Raw genomic sequence first — 24,544 nt, forward strand, 5'->3', positions numbered from 1 at the left:
CATAGAAGGAAAACATAGATGAAAGCAATTCTGAGCAAGGACTTTATTTTTAACTCCCTTTACCTACACACTTGTATCAAAGGGATTTTTTCTTACTTTAAATTTAATCAGGCAGAAGATCATGTCAGAACACAAGTGAATATTTCACACTCTAATGCTTTTTAATAAATGCATGTCAACTACAATAAAATTCTCAGGATGGTTTTTTCACCTGAGCAGTCCATTTGGCATCAATATCTTACATCATCAGTTTCCATGTTGCTGTAAAAATAGGTATAGAAAATTATCCAGAAAGTAATTTATTTCAAAAATATTATGGTCAATATATAACTTTTCCACTGTAATATTATACATGATGGTCATTCCTGTCTCTGTCTCTCTCATGGCATTTTGATTTTACAGTCTTTTCACAGAGTTTGGGTTCCAATCAATAAACTGAAGTAATTTGCCAGTGCATTCTCTCTACTTTACAGAAGAAAAAAAAAAAAAAAAAAAGGAAAAATAATCTCTCAGAGATTTGCATTTTTGCCATCATAAAATTACTCTGATCATTGTTAGTTACTAGCACGGTTACAATTAAATGAGTTACATTTGCAACTGATATGAGTGTAGGATGGAGGAAAAAATCAAATCATCTTCATGCTTTCATAAGAGAGCTTTGGTGTAAAGTGCTTGTTCCTCTAAGGTTTATGCATTTTCTACTACATGAATACAGACCAGGTCATAAATTTATGCAATGGTTTGGGCTTGAAGTGGCCCTTAATACCACCTAGTTTCACTTCCAATGCAAGGAACACAGATACATCAAAAGCCCCATTCAGACTGGCTGTGAATGCTTCCAGGAACAGGGCATCCAAAGTTTGTCTGGTAAATCTGTTCCAGTGCCTCCCAATGCTAAAGTATTTCTTCCTAATATTTAATCTAAACTGACTACCTTTCAGCTTAAAGCCATTCCCACTTGTCCCATCACACCTTTCTCCAGGTCCCCTTTAGGTATTGAAAGGTCTGTTAGGTCCCTTAAGAGCTTTCTCTTCTCCAGGCTGAACAGACCCACCACTTAGCCTTTCTTCACAGTAGAAGCACTCCAGCCCTCTGATCCTAAGTAAATTGATTTTACAGCCATTTCAAGACAGCTACAGCACAGGTATGGGGTTCAAAATTTGAGAATATGGAAGGTGGATTATGAGGGAGGTGATTTTCTAACTTGTGCTGCATTATTCCTGCTACAGGATAGGATTTAGATATTTGAAGGAAAGTGGTTCAGGCAGGGATTTTAACTTGCAGTTGTCTACACCGGCTTTCAGCTTCACTTCAGCTCCCAGTAATTTTTTTTGCAGTTTTTCACAGCTGGAAATCATCTTTACAATCCTGAATAGCTTAACAGAATCAGCAATTTCTATCATTTCCCTTTTCCAGAATGCATGTGAGTATAATGAGCACCAAGAAGCACAGCATAGATATCTGTGGACTTTCTGCAGTGAATTGTCTTTCACTGCAAGTGTGGTTTTAAATTTATTCCTGTCCTGTATTTCATAAGTTTTTATTAGCCCTTACATTTAAAAATACTTTTGTCCAGTTTTCTGAAAAACCTCTGATGAGGTACATAAATGAAAGCACCCTGCAAATTCAAAGAAATGGTAGTTAGACCTCCTTTATCTAAATGCCTGTTAATGTTTTCAAAGAACCCCACTAGTTTTGTAAGTTCTCACATGCATCCATACGTTCCTTAATTCCAGTTTTTATCCATCTATAGTTCTACTGGAATCCTTTTCAAAAACTGGCATTGTTTAAGCCACTTTCCTGTCCTTAAACAAGGACTTGGTTTTTTACACACCACATTTTGTAGTTTGGCTGCTTCACACTTGAATTCCTTTAGAGGTCTGGGGCAGAAGCTCCTGATTTCTTATTGCTCACATTGTCTCCTTGATCCATTCACCTTTTCTGACAATACTTCAATTTTAAACAAAACCTCTGACACACATTCTGTAAAGAAGGGTCCCTGTTTCTACACTTCAAACTCCTCCATAGTTATCACCGATGGGAAAAAAAACTTAAACCTTATAACCATTGCTTACTTAGGGTATTCTTTCTGAATTTCAGTTTTTCTGTTACCTCCTAAGATTCTCTGGAAATCTTCTGCTTTCTGTTGTGTACAAAATATATATATATGATTTTAAAATTCCTTCTTAATTTCTTAGCTTCCTCTACATTGCTGTTTACTTATTTCTTTTTAGCACTTCTCAAGACTTTACTGGTATGTGCCATGCCTTTTCTCTGTGGCTCCAATATGATTCCTCTGCTGCCTTTCATCTGCTCCTGTAGCTTTCTGTGTTTCTTGTAGATCCCCTTTGAAAAACTGTGTACAGCTATGCTGTATTTCTCCTTTTGTTAGCTCAATGAAGAAATTGTGATGTGTATCTACAACTTCAGCCTTATCATCACGCTTCAGCCTCACGCTCCACAATTTGTAATGAGGCAAGTTAAATCTTCAACTGATAATGTGCTTCCTGTTTCCATTTGCCTCTTTGACTTTCTCAGTGTGTTATTGGCACTGCCACCAGGATAGAAAGAAATGTCACACATTCCTTTTCTCTGATTTTTGGGTATGTCTGAGGTAGAAAATGATAGAATTGAAAAATCAAGAAACAGAATAATCTGCTCAGCTCAGCTGCAACTTTTTGCATATGCTTCATGTTGTTTCTTAAATAAACTTACATTTTCACATGTGGACTCATTACTAAACAGAAAATATGCCAGATTCTTCTGTCTTCTCTCCCTATACAGACAATATAAGCTTTCCCTTCCTCTCTCCTTATCCTGCCTAGTCCCCTGCATCAGCACCCACCCCTTTTCCTGTACCACACCCTTCCCCACACATGGTTCCTCTTATTCTCCTTTTCTTCCCAGCTTTATTGCAGATGTTGTGAAGCTATAAATTCAATATAAAGGAGAACTAATATGTTGTAATTTGTTGTTCCAACCAATGTGCATGGATGTAAATGTTTAAATATTTGCAAACGCCTTGAGCTGAAATTAATCAGAACAATTCATAATTTTGCAGCTATGAGTTAATATTTATCACTGCAATATTATATTGCAATATTATAGTGATAGGTCATACTGCAGTTTTCTTCCTTTTTTAATGCTCTTCTTCAGAGACTTTCATATAATCTCTTTGAGTTCATGTAATAGCTGTGAATATACTACCCTCAATAACTGCAAGATGTGATGTGCAAAATAAAACAATTTATTACACACCCCTCTCCCATTTTTCCAAAACAAATGCACACTCCAAAATAAAGCAATCTGAATGTTTTCTTCTCCTCTTTTATTTGTATCTACTTCATACTCATCAGACTTCTCAAACTCTATTTCCAAATGTGACCTTTCAAGTTGAATATTGTACACAAAATATACCTTCATCTATAATGCCCAGGTAAATATTACCCATCAACAAGAATGATACTTTGTCCTCCAGACATAAACAAACTCCCAGCATGAATGCAGCTGCTGTCTATCTGTCCTAGGAAGAATATCACTTAGAAACCTCAGTCACAGCCATTTAATTATAGGAATGGAAGGAAACTCCTGGATTGCTTAATCCACTCTCAACTTTTGCAAGCAACAATGGTGCAGAAGTTTAGTTCACATGAAGCCTCAACCATCATGATGAAGGAAAAATCAGAGATGCTGCCATGAGGAGCTGGATTATAGGAGTTAGTGTGCTGCTGAAAGATTATATGAAATTAGTCTCTGTCAGCAGAAGATGATGGGTTTTGCTGGTGGTTGGAATATGTTTTGATGGTGAAACACCAAATTTGAGTAGACCCACTGGATGACCTTGAAAAGAAACCAAAAGCAGTTTGTAAAATAAGCATGCTTCAGCAATGAATGCTGTTTTCTGAGATGCACAGCCTGCAGTGCCAGGCATTTGTGAAAACCTTTGTGAATCAAAACACAGACATCCTAAGCATAATTTTGTCTTAAAGTGAATAGCAAGGTATTTTGTTATTTGTTTTTTGTTTTTTTTAATTACCTTACTTTTTTCTTAGTGTAGATTTCTAATATTGATTATTATTTTGGAGGTGGTAAATGAATACTTATATTTTACCTTATTTCATTTGCATTAAAGAGGATTTTCTGGTTAATATCCAGCTATTTGTCACAGATTGATATGTTAAATAAACATGGGTTATTTGGCCATTCTTAGAAATGCTCTAATCCCAGCATGAATTTCCATGAATGTGAAGAAAAACTATAGTCTAGGATGATTTGATATAGTAGAAATCAGATGTATCTTCTGGTGACCATCAACCTCCCATGCAGGAAGGTAACATGCAGAGCTGATGGAACCCCAACAGTTTTATCAAGAGACATTAAAAATACTTGAGAGATATTCATCTAAGGTCTTAGGCTATCATCTAACCGCCCAATGTATACCACATTTCTAGCACCTTCAATCATGAGACAAAAATGCAAAATAAAGAAAAGCATCAAGAGAGAGAAATAACCCATATCTAATCTCAAAAGACAAGTCAATGCCTGTGGTTGGAATATTTATTAATTTTTAAATTAATTTTATGACTTGTGTGCTTTTTTCCAAAATCCTCAATCAGCTTTGCTAGTTTTAATACTTTAATTTCTGGGAGTTTGGGTTTTCTCACAATAACCTTGAAATCCTTAGAGATAGTGCAACACCTTTTTATAAGAAGCAAGTGTTAGTCTCTTCTGACAAACAGCCAACAATTAGTGTAACGTGGATATGCCTCCACAATGGCCACATTAACTGTCTCTTCTAATATGACAAGCTATCTGTTCTTATAATTATCATCCTTTCAGTTAAGGGTTAAGTTCATACTGATCTTCCATTAATTCATACAATTCTCTTTCCTGCAAGCAATATTTTTATTAAAAATGGCTCCTCCAACTGAATTTCTTTTCCTCATGAACACATTTTAATAGTTAGCTTTCAGAACTTACTTGCCCTTTATTATTGCTTCCAAGCATCCCAAAGTCCCCTTTCAGTATATCAACTTCATGACTGCTATTAAATTTCAAACACATTTCCCAAAAATCTGACCTTAAGATAATGCATTTGCAACTTCTAGCTTCTGATAGCAAAATGGCAGGAGGTAAGCAGAATTAGAAATGACTGTAGAAGAACTGGTCTATACCCCTACTCTTTTACAATCTGTTCAGTTGTGGTGGGCACTAGTCATGAGTGAAAAACATTGAGATAAACAGCTGACAGTCCTGTAGTTTAGCAGACATTTCCCTATCTGCCCTAGGGATCACTTCTCATGTAATGTGACTGAATATTTAAACAGATTTAGAAGAGTGGTACAGCCAGCACCAAACACTAAATCCAAAGTTGTACTTATTTGCTGCGATTTTGTATCTTAATAGGCAACTGGTATTTACTTTAAACACCACACTCTTTGGATAAAACATTCCCAAAAGAGGATTTCTCATCTGGAAAAACAGTGCAGTTTTCACTAGTGTCTAATATAAGTTACCTTCTGTTAATGTGAACAAATTTTGAAAAGTGAATCTGCATTTCTGTGGAAACTTTGAATAAATCTTTAATAGCTTCTGGGAAGGAGAAAGGCAATTTCTTAGGTCACCTTTCCATCCCAATTGACTGCCTCTTGAGGTGGAGGCATCTGATTAGGCTTTTTGGCAAGCAGAATAAATTTAAGCTTAGTAGCCTGAAGAAATGGGGCTGAGATGAGTCCAGCAGCTCTCCTGATCTATCAATTCACTTTCACTCTGAGATGTTTCCCCTGCAGTGCACAGTCTTGGGGGAAGGGGAGTCCTTCTGGTCCCTCCAGAAGTGTGTGGAGAATACTACAAGAGGAAAAAAAGGCAGGAGAGGCAGCAAGTATCAAGCCAGGATTGTGGAGCAGATGTGGAATGGAACACAGGGGGTGGGGATGAGGCAACAGAAGCAATTCTTCATCAGAGAATAGATTGTTGTGGGAGTGAGCTGTTGTAGAACTGATGTTTCAGCTCCTTAGGCAAAATGGAAATAAAAATTATTATGAAACCCATTATGTCTGGGTGAGAATGGAGAGTACTGAAAGAAAAATGAGGAAGGCTGAATCCCAGAACATAATCGGCCAAAGAATTTGCAATATTTCAATCTAGTGAGTGATCAAGAGATTGATTAATTTTTCATCTGTTAAGAAGGGACTTCTTCTGTCATACATACTGCTTTATTGAAGCTTACAAATGTGTGATTAATGAAAATAATTTATGAAGTTTTAATGAAAAGAGTAAGGATTTGTGAATGAAACAAATCAATACTAAAATAAATATAAAAAGACTCATGTAAGAAACAGTAAAGATGCAACATTATCCATTTACAGCAGAACTAGATCTTCAGAAAGAAGTGCTAACACGAACACAGCAAATGCAAAATGCAAATCCAACATGCATTTTAGGTATGAAATAATTGTTCCCTTTTCTTCTCCCATATAGACCTGTGATCAGTTAACCTTGGCTGTCTGCCAGACGCCCACCAAGCTGTTGCCTCACCTCCTGCCTCAGCAGAAAAGTGAGAGAAAATAAATGAAGAAGATCATATTTTAAGATAAGGACAGAGAAATCATTCAACAATTACTCTCTTGGGCAAAACATGTTGAACTTGGGGAAGATTAATTTCTTTCTAATTAAAAATAGAGCTCTTTCTAAGTGATGAAGTCCTCCAAGAATGGCTTGCTGCAGCACTGGTCCCCCGCAGGCTGCAGATGGTGCCAGAAAAGCTGTGTGGGCTCTGCTCCACTGACTGCAGTTCCTGCCAGAAGTTTGCTCCTGCATGGGATCTCCATGGGCTGCAGTTTCCTTCAGGGTATACCCACCTGCTCCAGCATGGTCTCTCCCCTGTATGCAGTGTGGTGTTTTCTTAAGTATGGTCTCTCCTGAACTTCTGGAAAACATCTCCTCCACAACTTCAGGAGTTGTAGGGAAATATCTGCTCAGGTGCCTGGAGCACTTCCTGTCCCTCTTTCTTCTCTCACCTTGATGTCTGCCAGGCTGCTCATTATTCCTTATTCCTCTCTCTGTCACAGCATCTTCACAGCATTTTTTACCCTTTCCTAACTATGTTATCACAGAGGGTATACTGGAGTCGCTGATGAGCTCAGATTTTGGTCAGTGGTGGGTCTGGTTTGGAACCAGCTGGAATTGGCTGTTTCTGACAAGGAGTCAGCTCCCAGTCTCTTCTGATAAAAACCTGCACATCTCTACCCCACACTGAAGCCTTTCAATATAAATCAAATGCAAAATCTAGTTCTAGTATATTTATTTTAGTCTGAGTGACATGCAGCTATTTCAGACACCAGCCATTCACTCTTAATTTACTTTTCTTTCTCAGAAAACCAGAAAACTTGTATTTACTTAGACTGTAGAATAATGCAATTTTATAGAAGCCTGTGCATGCAAATAAATGGAAGGTACAGGAGGCTAAATGGAGGTTCCTTTAAAAAGCCTCAACCAAGCAATGAAAAAGTTGAAAACAATAAATCCTGTGTCTTCCAGTGATCATTCATTGTGCATTTTAGGGAACACATTTTTTATCTATAATGGCTGGAATGTTTACAAGAAAGCTTGCATGTATTGTAATTTCTCTGTCTCTTGTTCTCAAGCTTTACTGGAAAAAAAATCAATGTCATAATATCATAGAATCATAAAATGGTTTGAGTTGGAAAGGACCTTTAAAGATCATCTTGTACAGCTTTTCTGTCATGGTTAGGGACATCTTCTCTAAGATCAGGTTGCTCAAAGCCCGACCCAATGTGACCTTGAACACTTCCAGAGGTGATGCCTACAACCTGTTCCACTGTTTCATCACTCTCTTTGTAAACGACCCTTAAATTTTCAAATTTCTTTCTAAAAGACTTTAAAAACAACTGATGTAATTTTATGATTCCAAACTTACAGAATGTTAGAATATAAGTACCTGGACATCCTTACAGCCCAGATTTTTATCTGTTTACTTTTGCTTAATTGTAGAATTTTCTATTATTCCTCTTCCTGTCCTAAATTATTGTAGCTAGGTCTCTAAACTCACTCTTTAATCTGTTTAGAAGTATTTTCAATTTTATAGTCCATCTGAAAAAATCAGCTAGTGAAAATTATCACACACCAAGATCTCTGGACCATTACTTGATCATATTTCCTTTATGTCTCAGACTGCTTTTTTTTTTTTTTTTTTTTTTTTTTCTATTTGTTAGTGGGAGAGCTTAAGCCAAATAAGGAGCCTGGAGCAGTTTTGTTTTCCTTTGCTTTTTGTTTCAAAGTGATATTCACTAAAGAGAAATTTTGTAACATTGCATTTTGTAACTATTGTAACAGGAGTGTGGACTTGAAAGAAATAGCAGAGAAATTAAATGCTTTTGTTTTGACTTCATTTTTCAGTCATGGTTTGGATTTCTGAAGCCCAATGTTCCTAACCTAGACCACATATTAGCAAGGCATGAGGACCCAAGCACAGAAGTCATCTCAGTGCCCATAGCTTTCATGAATTAACTGGATTGCTCAATGAAATGTTTTATTTCATGTGCTTTCCACTCAAATCAGACTATTTAACTATTTATTTTGACTTTTAAAAAAATTATTTTGCTTTAAAAAGGCTTTATATTACCAAATTTTCAATTATCTATGCAAAATCATTCCAGAACAAAATTTTCAGTCAATATGATTTTTAATAGATTACTTTTTGAAATTTTTTTAGTGAAAATAACAGTCGAATTTCTAACATGCATCTGAAATTATGTTTGCATTAGGATCTAAAGCTGCTTAATACCTGATATTGGAGTAACTACATAGAGTATTAAAATAATCATATGCATTCTACAGATAAAAACTATACAGTTCCTTCCTGAATTAGATAATAATAAAGAGGAAAAACCCCTTTTTTCCTGACACTTTTACAGCAGAGAGGAAACTACTGAACAGATTTCAAAACAAGGAGACCTAGAACTGCTTGTTATCTGGATGTTTTCCTAACTTGTAGTAAAGTTCTATTTTTTTGATAGAGTCACTGGAATTTCTTAGGGAAATGTGAGAAACAGAAGGTTGAAAGCGATACTGAAGTCCAAGTACAGATAGAAAATCCTTCTACAGTAATCAAATTTATCTTTGAAGCATTGTAATTGCCATTTTTCATGAGATATGTTTATTGTGTGTCTTCAGGATGTACTATGTCTAAAACTCTGGAGTATATTAAAGAAGTCCTAGGGAAAAATGCTAAAATATCTGAAAATAGAAATAAATAATATTTTTATATATTTTACCCTCTGTCATTTTAGCCAAGATTAGAGGTAATTTCATAACCTTTTTAAGAGGAATTTTTATTCACTGCCATTAGTTATTTGAGTTATAGGAAAGGCAGACAGGTGTTTTAGACTAAACAAAAAACTAGAATGAAGAAAATGCAAAATAAAAAAACCAAAAAAATTAATGCAAAAAATTCTGGATATAAGGATGAACTCAACAAATTAAATAACCCCAACCTCCTCAGTAAAATATAAAAACATGTTGAAATGGTACTCCTTGTTCTTTAAGAGAAAATTTCAATACTTTTGTCAAAAATTTAATACCATCTGAGGCACCCAGTTGCACTATACATGTGTCTGAGGAAATCCCAAGTGTGCCATATAATAGTATGTTCCATGAAGACAGCCATTTGCATTAAACATTTTCCTCATTTGAAAGTGATAAAGAACCATTACAAGAGGAACAGATGATACATTTCAAGTGTTTCTCTCCTGTGGATTCAGCTAGCTCTGACACGGAAAGAAAATACTTTAAAATCTTCAGCATAATATCTTTCTCTCCCAAAAGCAAGTAGCTGGTATGTTAATAATGCTTAGAAACTTTAATGATGCTATAATATAAGCCAGCAGACCATCAGCAAGTCTGTAGTTAAATTTAACAGGGACTAGGAGCTCTGCAATGTTTACATAATAAAATGCTCCATGCCAAGAGAGAGCAGTGCTCTCCCTTAACCAGAGTACAAAGAGCTAAACTGTCTTCTCACAAGTATTACTGAGACAGCCTCAATTTTAACAATAGCTATATATTTATCCTATTTGAGAAGACTTCTGCTAAACTGCAAAGTATTTGTTATTGTTTGCTTATTAACTATGCTAATAAGGAACAGAAATTTGATCCTCACTAAGAGCTCCAGCTAATCACCACAACATCACACATGGAAAATTTCCTAGATGCTCCTTTCCCAGTGCAGAATTAATTTATTGAAAAGATATCAAACAGAATGAAGAAAAAGAGCATGGGATTAATGCCTTCTGTGCTCCCCTGTGCACACTTGCACCAGCACAGGTGCATGATCATCATCAGGTATTTATCTGTGGCAAATTGTCAGACCTGCTACAGTCAGAGTCTTAAATCAGTTTAAAGTTTAAAGTTTAAATCAGAGAAGAATTGATGAGGCTGGTTGAGAAAAACATGAACTGGGTTGCTCGTTTATCCTGCACCTGGCTCAAGCAGGACTTAATGACTGAATAATGTTTACAACAAAGCAGAGGATTCACAGCCTGATGTTGTTTCAGAAGAGAAAAAAGCCATTAGTCTCAGTCCCCCTTTACTGTGTATACCAAGCCTTGCTGTAAATCTTGTCCATTAAGGAGATAAGGATAGGCTAAAAGACCCTCTGGGGTCAGACAGTCTTTACTGCCACCAAAGCAAGTGGAGGTGGAACTAAGTCTTTATTTTATCTTTTGAATCAATTGTAAAGTCTGACTGAAAGTAACCAAGGCCCTCATGATCCCCATTTCTTTATTAACTTTCTTACCCATAAGAATGGAAATGGAGAGAAAGAGAACATGCATGACCACAGTTACCAAAGCCCCACCTGTAAGACACAAAATTGCTCCACTGCTTTGGGAAGGGCCAAAAGTTACAGGATAAAGGCAAATGAGTTCCAGGGGGAAAAAAAACAAAAAAAACAAAAAAACAAAAAAAACAAAAAAAAAACACCAAAAAAAAAAAAAAAAAAAAAAAAAAAAAAAAAACAAAAAAACAAAACAAAAAAAAAAAAAACCAAAAAAAAAAAAACACAAAGAGGAATCAACTCTGTTTGGAATCAGTAGACAGACTGTGTACATAAATGTATACAGTACTAACACATCTCTGTCACTATCCCTTCTGTAGTAGCACATATCAACAGTCACTAATTAGTGAATTTATCACTGGCAATTCTGAACCTGTTGCCCAGTTGTTTCAATAAAGCATATTATTAGTGAATTTGGATTGTGAAAGTTCTTCTAGAACTCAGCTAGACTCATAGTATTGGATTGGCAAACTGTGCTGTTTGTGAGTCTGTGCTTGTGAAAATTATTATTGAACATGGGTGACCAGACTTACGGTGTTGAGTTGGTTCTAATTAGACACACCCAGCCCCTTTAAACCCTGAGGGCCATCTGGAAAGCAAAGAGGCTTATTTTCTTCCAAATTTCTGTACCCTTTGTGCACTATTACCCTCTCCTCACATCAGTGGTCTGAGTAAAGAGATGTTACCCCATCCTTGACTTACACTTGACTTACTATCAGCCCATGCTCACACAACTAGTATTTTGAACAGATACTCTTGGCTCCTAAGTGTAAGGGTCTGTTGAAGAAATAACTGGATTCTGACATGCAGTAAGATCAAAAAAGCAGTTTGTTCTTGTAGCTGAGGGAGAGAGCCCAGGACAACTGGTCCAGGCTCTGCCAGGGCCAGCTCTGCCTGCATGGAGCAGTGACAGAGCTTGCACACCTTTAGGTTACACAACACATTCTTCTTCAAAACTGGGTCAGATACACAGGATGTGGTAAATAACAACAGACATCAAAGTCTGTCAGATACTTAGGCTCCATACAGGACATTCTTTTACAAATAATTTACTTCTTTGATAGATTGTGCTGACTGACAGACCACTGGTTAGATGTGTTTTTTGGTTAGTGAGGCCTGCAAAGGTCTAACATACAAGCTAGCTAACTGATAACTGATTGATTGATACTAACAGCTTTGAATCCACTGGATATGTGCTAGAAATTACAAGGAGAAGCACAACCCAATGTGCTTTCAGTGAAAGCAACCAGGTTAATTCACATCTATATATGGGTTTGGTATAGTCTCTTTGGTATATTTATTTGAATAAATGCCAGACAGGAAAATAATCAGTGATGGTTCTATGATTTCATTCTATTGTATAATTAATTGTCATATTAGGGCATCAATGTTCTTAGATACATGACTAGTTACAATTTTATGTCAAAATCCCAAATAAATTCATAACTAGCAGTCATCCACCAAAACTGTTGTTCTTTCTATATGCAAGCATATGATTCACATTGATATACTGTCAAGAGTCAGGAGAAAGAGAAGTTTAGAAGAAGGAGGACAGTTCACCATAGAATATGTAAGGATGTTCCTCAGTCTTCCTTTCTAATTTCTAGCCTTAAAAAAGCAACAGACATAGAAGATGGAAGTGACTGGCTATAAGTCTTTACCTGCAGTCCAGCAGCAGATAACATTTGTCCATGACCTGAAGTATAAGGAATTAGTGGAAATAAGCAAGCCAGACCACCTTCCCTATCAAAGAGGAGTAAAACATGTGCTTGAAAAAGAAGAATATAACCTGTGCTTGAAAAATGTTTGCACTTTCTATATTACAAAATTATTTGCAAATTTCTAGTTTTTGTAGCAGTTCATCTCTTTGCAGTCAAGGAAAAAAAGACAGGAGAAGAAAATGAAAGCCAGTGGTTAATTTAGGAATTAAGTGTAGATATAGATGTATATGTATATGTATATGTATATGTATATGTGTATGTGTATGTATATGCATATGTATATAAATGCCCCTCCATTACAGAATCTAAAATATACAGTGATCTCAAAGTAAACAGTTTTCTCAAAAATATAAAGGTATAAAAAACCATTCCTGATTACCAGAGAGTATTTTTGATTCCAGTAAAGGAGAAAAGATTCCTTCCTTTTGCCACTGATTTTTAAAATAGGAATACAAACTTGTCCAAATTAATTTACAGATTTCACCACTTCTTTGCATTTTGTTCTTTTGTTTCATTGAAAGAGAAAGAACATATAGAGGAATTGTTTGGCTAAGTTGCTTTTTAAAAAAGGAAGGTTTCCTTCCCTGAGGCTTTCATTTTGAGAGCAAAGAAATAAAATGCAAAACATTTTCTTCAGTCAGTATTTCAAGATACTATGCTAAAAATGTTTATACAACATTAAATATATTATTTAAATACATTTTTAAAAATATATTTAAAACTTATTTTTGGAAACAAAGAAAATCCCTGAAATACTTTCCTAGATAGCCTGTGATCTAAATATGGAAGAACAACATATAATGGGGCACAGTTCAGAGCTTTTTTACTTTTTTGAAACAACGAACAAACTCTTTCCTTTAGAGAAGGGTACCTGCTACGAGTGCTGTAACATCCCTGGACAGCTTTCAGCTCAGGGTCAGGTTTCAATTCAGATGTGAAAAACACTGCTGAAGTAAATCTTGTTGTTCCTGTTTGCTCTACTTTGGTTTTCAGTGAGCAAACTCTCACTTTTTGCAGTATTTATCTTGCAACAAAAATAGGAGCATGCTCCAGGAGCACATCAACTCTTTTGCTGTAAGCACCTATTCTTTTGCACCACATGATTTGTGAAAGTAAACATAATTTGAGAGTCCCATGATTCTGAAAACCATAAAAAGTCATGAGCAGTCCTTGCCATGACAGTGTTTCCCAGTCACAGGACTGTGGCTCATCTGCACTGTGTAGCACTCGTCTTATTTCTCACTGTTTTTCACTGCAGGTTTTTTTGAACAGTTTTCATTTTTTGTGCTTTGAGGATGGAAAGGAAAATTCAGTTATGGACTTAATGGATGATAAGGAATGGATAGAATATTTGTAATATTTTCCCCTCTAACTTCCCTAAAGATATTACATATGGTAAAACAATCATAAAGTTTGAAGAGGGAGATTTAGGTAAATACTTCTCAAGCAGAACATGTTATGCATTTTTAATGTGCTTGACAAGCGTTTGGGAAAAATTTGAAGAAAGAATTTCATAGCCCAGTGCAACAGTGCAGAAAGATGTTAGCTGAGCTCTTCACTTTAATGAACTGTTCCTGGGAAGCTCACAGTTATATCTTAGTATGAGACATTGATGGCCCCAAAATTAAGCAGAATGAGATTTTCTGTCCACCTTTCCTCCAGTTGCAAACTGCAATTAAATAAACTTAAAAAGAAACATTTGCTGCATGCCATATGTGAATGGCTGAGCTGTGTCTCTAACAGCTGAATCAAAGTTCTTCCATAGCCAGGCATGTCATCAGGAAATTCTCCCTTTTCAGAAAACATGGATCTGGGTGATAAACCACATCTCAGTCTTTGTTCCTAAAAAGAAATGGAATGAAAAAGAGGAAGATTTCTGTGACAGTATTGTTAAAGACTGCACAGGAACCTGCTCCTCATTTAATAATTACTCACAACTTGCCCCATTCTGGGCCTAGGTTTCCTCTAGGTCTAGGAAGAATTAAGTGCTATTGCACACCAGAAATTAGCCCTTTCATATACTCTTCTCCTCACAGGTGAGGTAGTGCCACTCAAAGGGATAAATGCCAGCTGAAGAAGTGTGGCTGCACGTACACAAAAGGGTGCACTGGAAGCCCTTCAGGAAATGTATTTTCTACAGCGACAGGCACTTACATAGGCACGAAATTGTTTAAGCATGTTAATAACACTACTTGAAATTTACTGCAAAACAAAAGCTGTCTCTGTGAAGTGAGTGGAAAAGCAGCGGCAGCGCAGACCTGTAATCATCGCGGATCACGCCACGCGCCGATCGTTGCCGCGGCAACAGATGGTGTTTCGTGATGCCACTGAAATCAAGGGGGGACAAGCAACAAGGGCAGACAGGCACCAAACAGCTTCTGGAAGGGAAAAATTTGAGTGTGTGCACTGAGCTACCTACAGTGTGACACAAACCAAAGGGTAAAAAGCAAGAAAAAAGAGCACAAGATGCACACACTGAAATTTCCAGAGAATGAACAGGCTTCATTGTAACCTTACAATTTTACCATGGAAATTGCTTTTGTGTTGAACATCTTTAGTCTTCTCTGATTTTTTTCAGTAATGTGATGTGGGACAGTCTGTAAAACAAGCTCTCCAGGGAAGTTAAGAAAAGAGCAAACACTTTTATATTTGTTTTACATTAAGGATGAGAAAAAAAAGAGGTATGAGCAACACTCCTACAGGAGGAGACATATCTTTGGTGAATAAAGAACAAGAAAATAAATGTTGTGGGGAATTGGAACCAAAACCCTGCTAATGAGACTGTGAGAGTCAGCTGGCATGACAGCTTGCTGCAATCCAGAGAACAATACTCTTACAGAACTTAGCATCATTGAAGTCTAAGTATTTTCATTGCTTTCTAATTGTTTTGTTCTTTCCTAAAAAAATTGACTACTTTGACCTTCAAGATATGCAAAAAAGCCCAACTTATTAACTGATCCAAACCTCAGATTTCCCACATTTTTCTGCTGTTCTGTAGGGATAAATTAAGAGAGTAAGCCTATATAAAAATTTAAGTAAATTCTTATTTTAAAATTCGTTTTCCAAACCAGATATTTTGTTGCAGACTACTTCTCGATAGCTTTTTTCATTTACTGTTAGAATCTTACATTGCTGTGTGATGTTATATTTTTGAACAGTCTTACACAAATTGTCTAAAAGATGAATCAAAAGGAAAAGAGTAAGTCCATGAAACAAAAAAAAATGACAAGTAAAAAAGCACTACCTTCAGTAGCAAGAATTCTCTGGAGGATGAAGTAGTATTAGTACATAAAGGTGAATACTGCTTCATAGAAATTTACTTGAAATTAGCTATATATTATTTTCCATGTCATGCATGACTGCTTCTATGTCTTCCATAATGCAAAATACAGGAGTGCAACTAAGCCATGGCAGAATTTAGCGTAATAAAAAGAAACATAAAAGAAAACAGGTGAACAAGAGGTTTTAAAAATTGCCTGGATACTTATATGAATATCAAAATTTATTCGTTAGTTGTGGGTATACAAAAATTTCAAAATATGTCATTTGTGACAGTGAAGAATTTTTTTCAATAGTTACTCAGGTTCATAAGCTTTTTTTTTTTAACACCTACTAAGATATATATGATCCAAACTTACCTTTTTATTTAATCACTGTTGCATAAAGAGTACTAATCAGGCATAAAAATTAGAGAATATACTATTTCCAAGGTGTAAAAATGCAGAATTAATGGTCAATCTTTTAAATTAGGCTTCTATAGGAAACCAGGATTAACATTACCGAGGGAGTGGGTTTGTATCAGACTGACAATATAAGAATGCAATGACATGCTAATACGATGACATTCTTCTTTGCATAGAAAACTGAAGTTTGATAAATTTAGAAGAAATTAAACTAAGGCATTAGAGATGAAGTAACTTGGTCTCCTCTCACAAAATAAAAGAGAAGTTCCAGTTATGCTTAGAATAGTTAGGATATAAATTTTCTTATGAACATGAATCAAGCTTGAAAATATTTACATATTATAAATAGTAACAAATCATAAAATAGAGATTTCATCTCTTTTAATAGTGCTTTAATTTAAGACTGATATAGTGCTTTCATTTCAAGACACTCTCAAAATTAATGAATTCAATACAGTTTAGTTCGTGTATCAGACTTTTTTTATGGAGCTGACAAAGCCTTTGTAATTCAATTGACATGTGCAAACTCTTCTCCATGTGTCCCCCCCTTAATTTTAGAGACAAGTTCTTTACAGATTGAAGGAACAATAAAGACGAAAGTACAAAAATATGTTACAAATTTTATTCCAAAACTGTCTCAAATACCATCATCACAACAGATGCTCATGGAGTCTTATTTTCTTTTTTTAAAGGGAGAAAAAAACCTATGTCAAGTCTGCTCCAGAGTAAAATAATTTATTTCCTTGGCTTTAGTTCTGATTATTCCATTACAGTATGCCAGCAGGAAGGATTTTGTTGCTCTTTAGAGCAGTTTCTGTCTCTATGCATGTGTTAGTAAGCTGTAGGTAACAATTCTAAGAAACCTTAAAAAGGAAACTCAAATGATTAGTTATGTACAAATGCCAAAGTACCAAGTAGACATTAGCAAAATCCATAAAAATGGACTTTAATTAGTGCGTCAGCAGAAGCAAGCTTCTTATTGAGAAGAAATTATTAATACTACAGGAGAGAGGAGGTTACTCTTTTACTGCTGTGTTGGTAGACCCTAGAACAGCACAGAAGCTCCCCCAAAGTGCTGTGCACATTCTAATCTTGCCACAAATAGCCCCTGAATAATGTCACAGCTCACTCACATGGGTAGCGCTTAGTCAGAAGGAATTCATCCCAGCTCCAGGAAACCTCGTGAGGGCAGCTCCTGAGCATTCAGTGCCCCACAGTGCTTGCAGTGATGCCTGCACAGGGCTGGACTTCACTGAAATAAATGCAAACAAAGTGCTTATCAGGTTGCAGTATCATTCTGCTGTAGTCTTTGCGTGCTCTGATTCCTAAAGAAAAATAAAAATGAATTGAAATAAGTCCATTCAAGTATAATGAAATTTCATTTAATTTGTTTTCTTTTTCTAAACAGTTGTGTTTCCATAAAGAACAAAGTTGCAATTATTAAAGTAAGTAGCTAAAAATCCATTTATTTTGGAAGAACCCTACAAGGAAATTACCTGTAAAGAGAACCAGTTCTGAGTAACTGCCTGCCCATGGGAAGTGGTGAATGAAATCCTTGTTTTGCTTTGCTTGTGTGCATGACTTTTGCTTTCTATGTTGAACTGTCTTTACCTCATCTGACAAGTTTTCTTACATTTACTCTTCCAATTCTCTCCCCCATCGTGCTGGTGGGGAGTGAGCAAGTGTCTCTGTGGGGCCTAGTTGTCAGTCTTACTTTTTAAATCTTTTTTTTTTTAATCAATGGATTTTAAAAATATCCTAATGTATTGATTGGAGCAATTAAAAATTGTGCCCTTTTTATAAAACTGAAAAAAAGAAAAGTACTAAGTTTTAACCAATGCAACTTGAATGCCATATTTTTTCCTTTGAGATTTCTCACACAACAGTGTTTCAGGAAGAAAAAGAGTCTGCATAAAGTCAGTTGATTCTGTTTGGCTGTCACAAAAATATAATTAATAAAATCCCGAGTACATGACAGAATTCCAACCCCTATTCAGGTGACTGGTTTCATACCTTCACCTAAGAGATGTTTATCAATTAGAAGGCAAAAGGCATCTAGGTTCCTCTGTTGTAAAATATTTTGATCCCCACTATTGGTTTCCTGCTGTTTTTAAAATTCTTTTTCAAATGTCCCATATGTCCTGAAGGGTTATAAAATTGCTTTTTGTGGTCCAAACTGAGATAAACCAGACAATCAAATGTGCATTTTTTTAGTATGAAAATATGTGAGGATATCAAATAAGCAATGAGAAATATAAAAATTTTTTGGGAAACATTTTATAGAAGAAAAGGAGAAAACTTATTTGTTTATTTGCTTTAGTTCATTTCCTATTAATTATAGTAATCATATTTGAGTGGAATTAATCTTAAAGTCAAAACAGTGATTCTCCTAATTCAGAAGAACTGAAACAAATTTAAACATCATTAAACCCATGGTGTACTGAATCCTAGCAGGATTTTGAAAACAGATCTTTAATCATAAGATTAGACTAGTAAGTAACCAGAGGAGACTCCTAGAAGACTTATCTTCAAATGTGCTCTTCAAGTTTTATAAAAAGATTTCGAAAAAGGCATGGATTTATTTATAAAAAGAAATTCAGCCTGAACAGAAAAGAAGCAGAAAATATGTATTTGCTGATTTCTCAGAATGGAAAGCATAGTTTTATCATAAATCTGCAGAAGCTAGTTTTAGGAGTAAGGTGAATTACCCCAAAGAATCGAGATTACCCAATAGACTACAATTTAATATACTTGTAAAGATAAAATTATGTACTAATTGTATTACAACTCTGTCTTTTTAATGATTTAAGACTAAAACCTGCAACCATTTGACATCAGTCAGATGTTTGTGGGATGACATTGTAAATCTTCTTGTGTTGCAATTTTTGCCAGGGCTCAAGCATATATGTTAATGTTTTTATCTATATTACAAGGCATAGAGAAAAAATATTTCATCTGTTTAAATCAGCAGTAACAACATTCTTATATAACAAGATTTTTATAGACAGAAAATACTGGGAGCTGACATTTAATTATGTTTTTGACTGAAATGCTTTAATAAGGCTTTGTGGAGTACAAGACAGATCACAGGTATCAAAACACTTAGAAGGACAAAGTTCTACCTAACAATTTCATTCAGAGCTTTACTTCTCTAAGGCAGTTACTTGGAGAGGTGATTATACTATTGTTTGGTTTTCTTCATGTAAAAAGTATATATTTCATTGGTAACTGAGCTGAGATCACAAATGTATTCAGTCACACTACACACACAAGAGACTAAGAAGTGATCATGCCTGAACTTGATCAATCAAAACTTGGTTAAAAGACCTTTGCTTGTTATCAATATAGTGAAACTTAATATTTATAAACTTGAAGCTGTACTTAAAAGAAGAAAACCTTCCCATAAGGGGCTCCCAGGGGAAAAAAAAAAACAATCAACCAACCAACCAAAAAAAAAAAACAAACCCCAAAAAAACCCCCCCAAAAAACCCCAAAAAAACCCCACAAAAAAAACCCAAAAAAACCACCAGAAACCAGTATTTTGGTCATAGGGAGATCTTTGAAGTAGTTTTTAGAAGTGGGCTGATTGCTTTTGAAGAATATGTATAGGTGTAGTGGCTCTGGTGCCTCTGACAGGGTTTCCTTGGTGGTGTGGATGCAATTATTTCTTAGATAAATTCAGACCTTTTAAAGACATTAAAGAGCCATATCTGTATCTAATGTAGAATTCTTATTATTTCAAATCACTAAAAACTCCATATAGAAGCAAACAAAAAATACTCTCCCTGCCCCACAGAAGTAAACTTATTTTCCTGTTATGCTTATACTAAACCTAAAGGTTTAATCCTTTTCAAAAGGGTTTCAAAATCTTGTGCCCACTAAGAACAGGAGTGATATTTGTACTTACAAATTTTTTCTGTGTAATAGCACACAGCAAGGACACAGTGTGCTGCAGACTGACAACATCTAAGCAAAGTAAGTGGAGCCTTCAGTAATGGCACAGCAATTTGCTTTCTTTTGCTGCTGCCTCATGCTTGCCAACCCATGCTGTGTTTTCACATTTTGTACTCACTCATTCTAGAAGAGGTTGTCTCCTATGGTAGGTCTGTACAATGGCCAAAAAAATGAGATTCTGACAGGTACCTGTGGATACAATCCCTGTGCAAGTTATAAATAATAATGCCCATTAATCTCAAAGTACAGGTTTATTTGATTGATTTATTAGAGGCACTAAAAACAGTCCTAAATGCTAATTTCCTTATTGGAAGTGCCAAGTAAGAGATGCATAATAGCCACATCAAAGCTTTTGGCATGGCATAACAAAGTTTTGCAGGTTCTGTACATTTAATATTATGCCACAGATAGAGATATTCTTGCAGAGGACACTCTGAGAGATGATTTTAGTTTCATAAGCCAACTTCAGAGAGGGTACTACTGTTTTAAAGTACTCCAGAGGGCTTGGATTCTTGTGTAGGTCCATATGATGGTGAGACTTTTCTCCTTCATCCCTTTCCATAGAAGGAAATGGGGGAAGCAGGAGGACAACAGTACCAGCAAGAATGTCTCTTGCCTGGGTGAATCACCATGACATGACACCACTGGATGCTCACTCACAGTCAAGGTTAAGCACTGGCCATGGGATTAGGCACATGTAACAAACTGAAAGAGCTGTTCCTGTGTAGCAACAAACAGCTAGGAGCTGTGTCATTATGGCCAAAGGTTTGCACTTCAAATAGCAAAAATCCACTGGAGAGCTAGAAATTAGCTTCCTATATGTATTGTGTTTTAACCCACCCTGTGTCTCATACCAGCTCATGACTAATTTAACCCCCATTCTGTTGGAAGTGTATTTTAATTGAAATGAAATGTGCTTGGTGAATGGGGCCATTAGTTTATCTAATGGAGTGTCCACATTCCCATCTGCAGGTGCAAGCTGCCTTCATTTTTGTTGCAGTGTAAGACTATAAGAAAACTTAACAGTATGTAGAAGATTGATGTGTTTCACTAGACAAAGAATGGCTTTTCAGGCTTATGAAATCTTTCAAAAACTGATTTAGAATAGGAAAGAAAACTGTTCTCAAACTTGCCTGATCAAAATCAGTACCAAGTGTTCTACTGCTAACTTCCAAATCCTGTTTGATGAGTTATTACACAGAAAACTGAATCAATTTTTACCATTTTGTATTAATGGCTTCCCTACTGATTTTTAACTTAATATTTCCTCATCTGCCTGCCCAAACATAAATTAATTGAAATGCACATTGATTTCTTTGTAAAAACAAGTAGATGAACAAGCTGTTAATCCTTCTCTGACTTTTCCTGCCTTATTTAAGAGCCATATATTTCATAGAATCCAATACAAAGCAGTCATAAAAATACCTTCCTGGGTCCAATAGTGTGAGTTGTTTTATATTTGGTGACAATAAGCTACTTCTGAAGGAGTGTTTCACTGGAAGGACTAATTAAGCACAACTAGGCAAAGATAGCAACATGCTTCACAAATTTATAGTTCATACATACAAACACAGATTAGCTATTTAAAGGTAACAAAACCATCCAACAAGACGACACTGCTTGACATGCTGTTTTATGAAATTATGAGCTTTTTGTTTCCTCTCCTTCTGCCTGGAAACCACAGAATATCACATCAGGAAAGTGGAGCTAAGGAACACAAGAAATATGGGTCTAGGACTAGACTTTATAATTTTCACTCATCTATATAATGTAGTTTTTGCTATAGGCAAAATGACAATGAAGTCCTTCCAGAGGTCAGTGTTCAGGCTTTTGTGATAATGTACCACTATGGGCTACAGTATCTTGGGGTATGTCCTGGTTCCAGCCAGGACAGGGTTAATTTTTGCAGTATCCAAAAGGAGCATGGCCAGGACCCAGAGGTTATTCTCTACCACCTCACCTCTCTTTGTGCACACAGAGGAAGTGATCCCTTCCAGGTAGTGTGGATTAATATGGTTGCTGTTACTCCTCCTTATCATGCATTCATTGCTGTTTCCAGTAACATGTTCTTATGTCAACCAGTATTCTTTACCTCTTGTGCCTCCAATTCCCCTCTCCATCCTGCTGCAGGGAAGAGGGATGGAGGGACAGGAGAGTGAGCAAGGCAGTTATGGTATTTTGGTGGGAGCACTAAGTTAGGGAACACCATTCCTAAACCACAACATTGTGGTTATGTCTAAATCTATTTGCTTGGCTTAGACTGTGCTTCTACTTCATGGGTGAAATCGTCTTTTGCTTCGGTTACAGAATACAGTCATATTTTTCCAGAGCACCAGGTGTTACACACTTTACAGAGTTTTTCAAGGATTATAATAACAAAATAATATTTAATAATTCTGGCTGCCTTTTTTGTTTTTTTCCTTAATCTTGAATGTGCGAGTTTGGGAAAAAAAATAATTCAAAAATACATAATGAAAGGTAGAATGTGAATTATCTGAGTACTAAAAATTCACTTGTCCAAAAAGTACCCTGTTATTTCTTTATAAATTGAGAAATACACTTTATGATTTTATTTTTATCTTATTGAAATTGGAATTTTAATCCAATGATTATATGAAAAGTAATATCAGGACATGCAATTTACATAGGGAAACAAAAATTATGACTAATATTTACTGACATTTATGAGAAAATAAACCTTAAATAACGCTATGTCTTATTTTGAAAGCCTAAGTTTGTTTTAGGAATCTAATTTTTGGCCAGTGGGATCCGTTATCTGCAAATTTAATTTATGATAGAGGGAATGCTGGTTCCTAAATCACAGTAAAAGTCAAGGGGTATTTAACCAGAGGCAGGAGCAAAGTGACAGCTAAAAGTGTGGGAAATCTGCTGATCATCCTGAGAGACTGCACCTACTACTGCAAATGAGCATGTTCACACAAAAGTGTTCATCCAGCACTGCATCTGGAGGGCAACAGGTATAACTGAGAGAAGCAGACAGCAGAAGCAAACCCAAATCATAGGGAAAAAAAAAAAAAAAGAAGCTTTGTCTGAAGATTTAAAGAAGGCTTTAAAGAATTTGCTGCAACCTGAAAAAAACCCCAAAAATTGAAAAATTGTAGATGTTCTTGACAAGAGCAAGCTTGAAAGAAAAGAATTTGCCTTATTCATGTTCCAATTCATTCTGGTTTGTCTATTTGCAAAACCTCATGTTGAAATACAAACTGATTTTAGAGGTTTAGGTCTAACTATAAAAGTCTATTCATACCCATCTAAAACTCAGGTCAGCTCTGGGTCTTGTCACACATAGACAGCAGTGAAAGTTACTCTGCAATGGAGCCAAGTTCGATCAGTCTGTTTGGGTGCCTGCAAATAAATAACATCAAACAAGTGACCTCTTCCCTTTCCCTTTTCCAAAACAAATGTCAAAACACAGAATCAGTATTCTTGCTGAAATCTGTTTTGGCATCCAGTAAGCATGACAAATGATATTCTCTGACCTATAAATGCGATTTGCCAGACATTCTGGAGATGCAACAAAACTTTGTCATCTTTCTAATTGCTAGCATGACAATATGTGCTATTAATTTTCAATTTTATTGACAACCTTTAACACCCAAAATGATCCAAATTAATTTAATCTCCTCCTGCACCCTAATTTAGTTCCAACAAATATTTTAGTAAAATACTTTGACTGAAAGCAGTGAAACAACTACTACATTGCTGAGTCAGTTAACCCCCATTTCATCTCTTTCCCTGTCACACTTTACAATTTAGAATTAAGTGAACTTCAGCAAGCAGAAAAGTCTTCCATCTGGAGACCACAAATAACATGGAGGTTCCAGGTCATGGTAGAACTACACAATATGCTGAGTTGGAAAGGACCCACAGGGATCATCCAGTCCAACTCCTGGGCACAGAGCACTCCAAGAATCACACCATGTACCCAAGGGTATTGCCCAAATGTTTCTGGGTGAAGAAGCTTTTTCTAATATCCAACCTAAACCTTCACTGACACAACTTCAGGCCCTTCCCTCGGGTCCTGTCAGTGGTGACCATGGAGCAGACATCAGTGCCTGCCCCTCCTCTTCCCCTCATGAGGAAGCTGTAACTGCAGTGAGGTCTGTCCTCAGTCTCCTCAGACTGAACACACCAAGTGACCTCAGCTACTCCTCATACAGCATTCCCCTCCAAGCCCTTCACCATCTTTGCTGCCATCCTTTGGATGCTTTCTAATAACTCAATAACTTTCTCATATTGTCGTGATGCCTTAAGTTTTTAGCTTTTATATTTTTTCAGATCCTGTAGTGCATTAGTGTATAACTCTGATC

The sequence above is a fragment of the Oenanthe melanoleuca genome, chromosome 2 (assembly GCF_029582105.1).
Source record: "Oenanthe melanoleuca isolate GR-GAL-2019-014 chromosome 2, OMel1.0, whole genome shotgun sequence".
NCBI lineage: Eukaryota > Metazoa > Chordata > Aves > Passeriformes > Muscicapidae > Oenanthe > Oenanthe melanoleuca.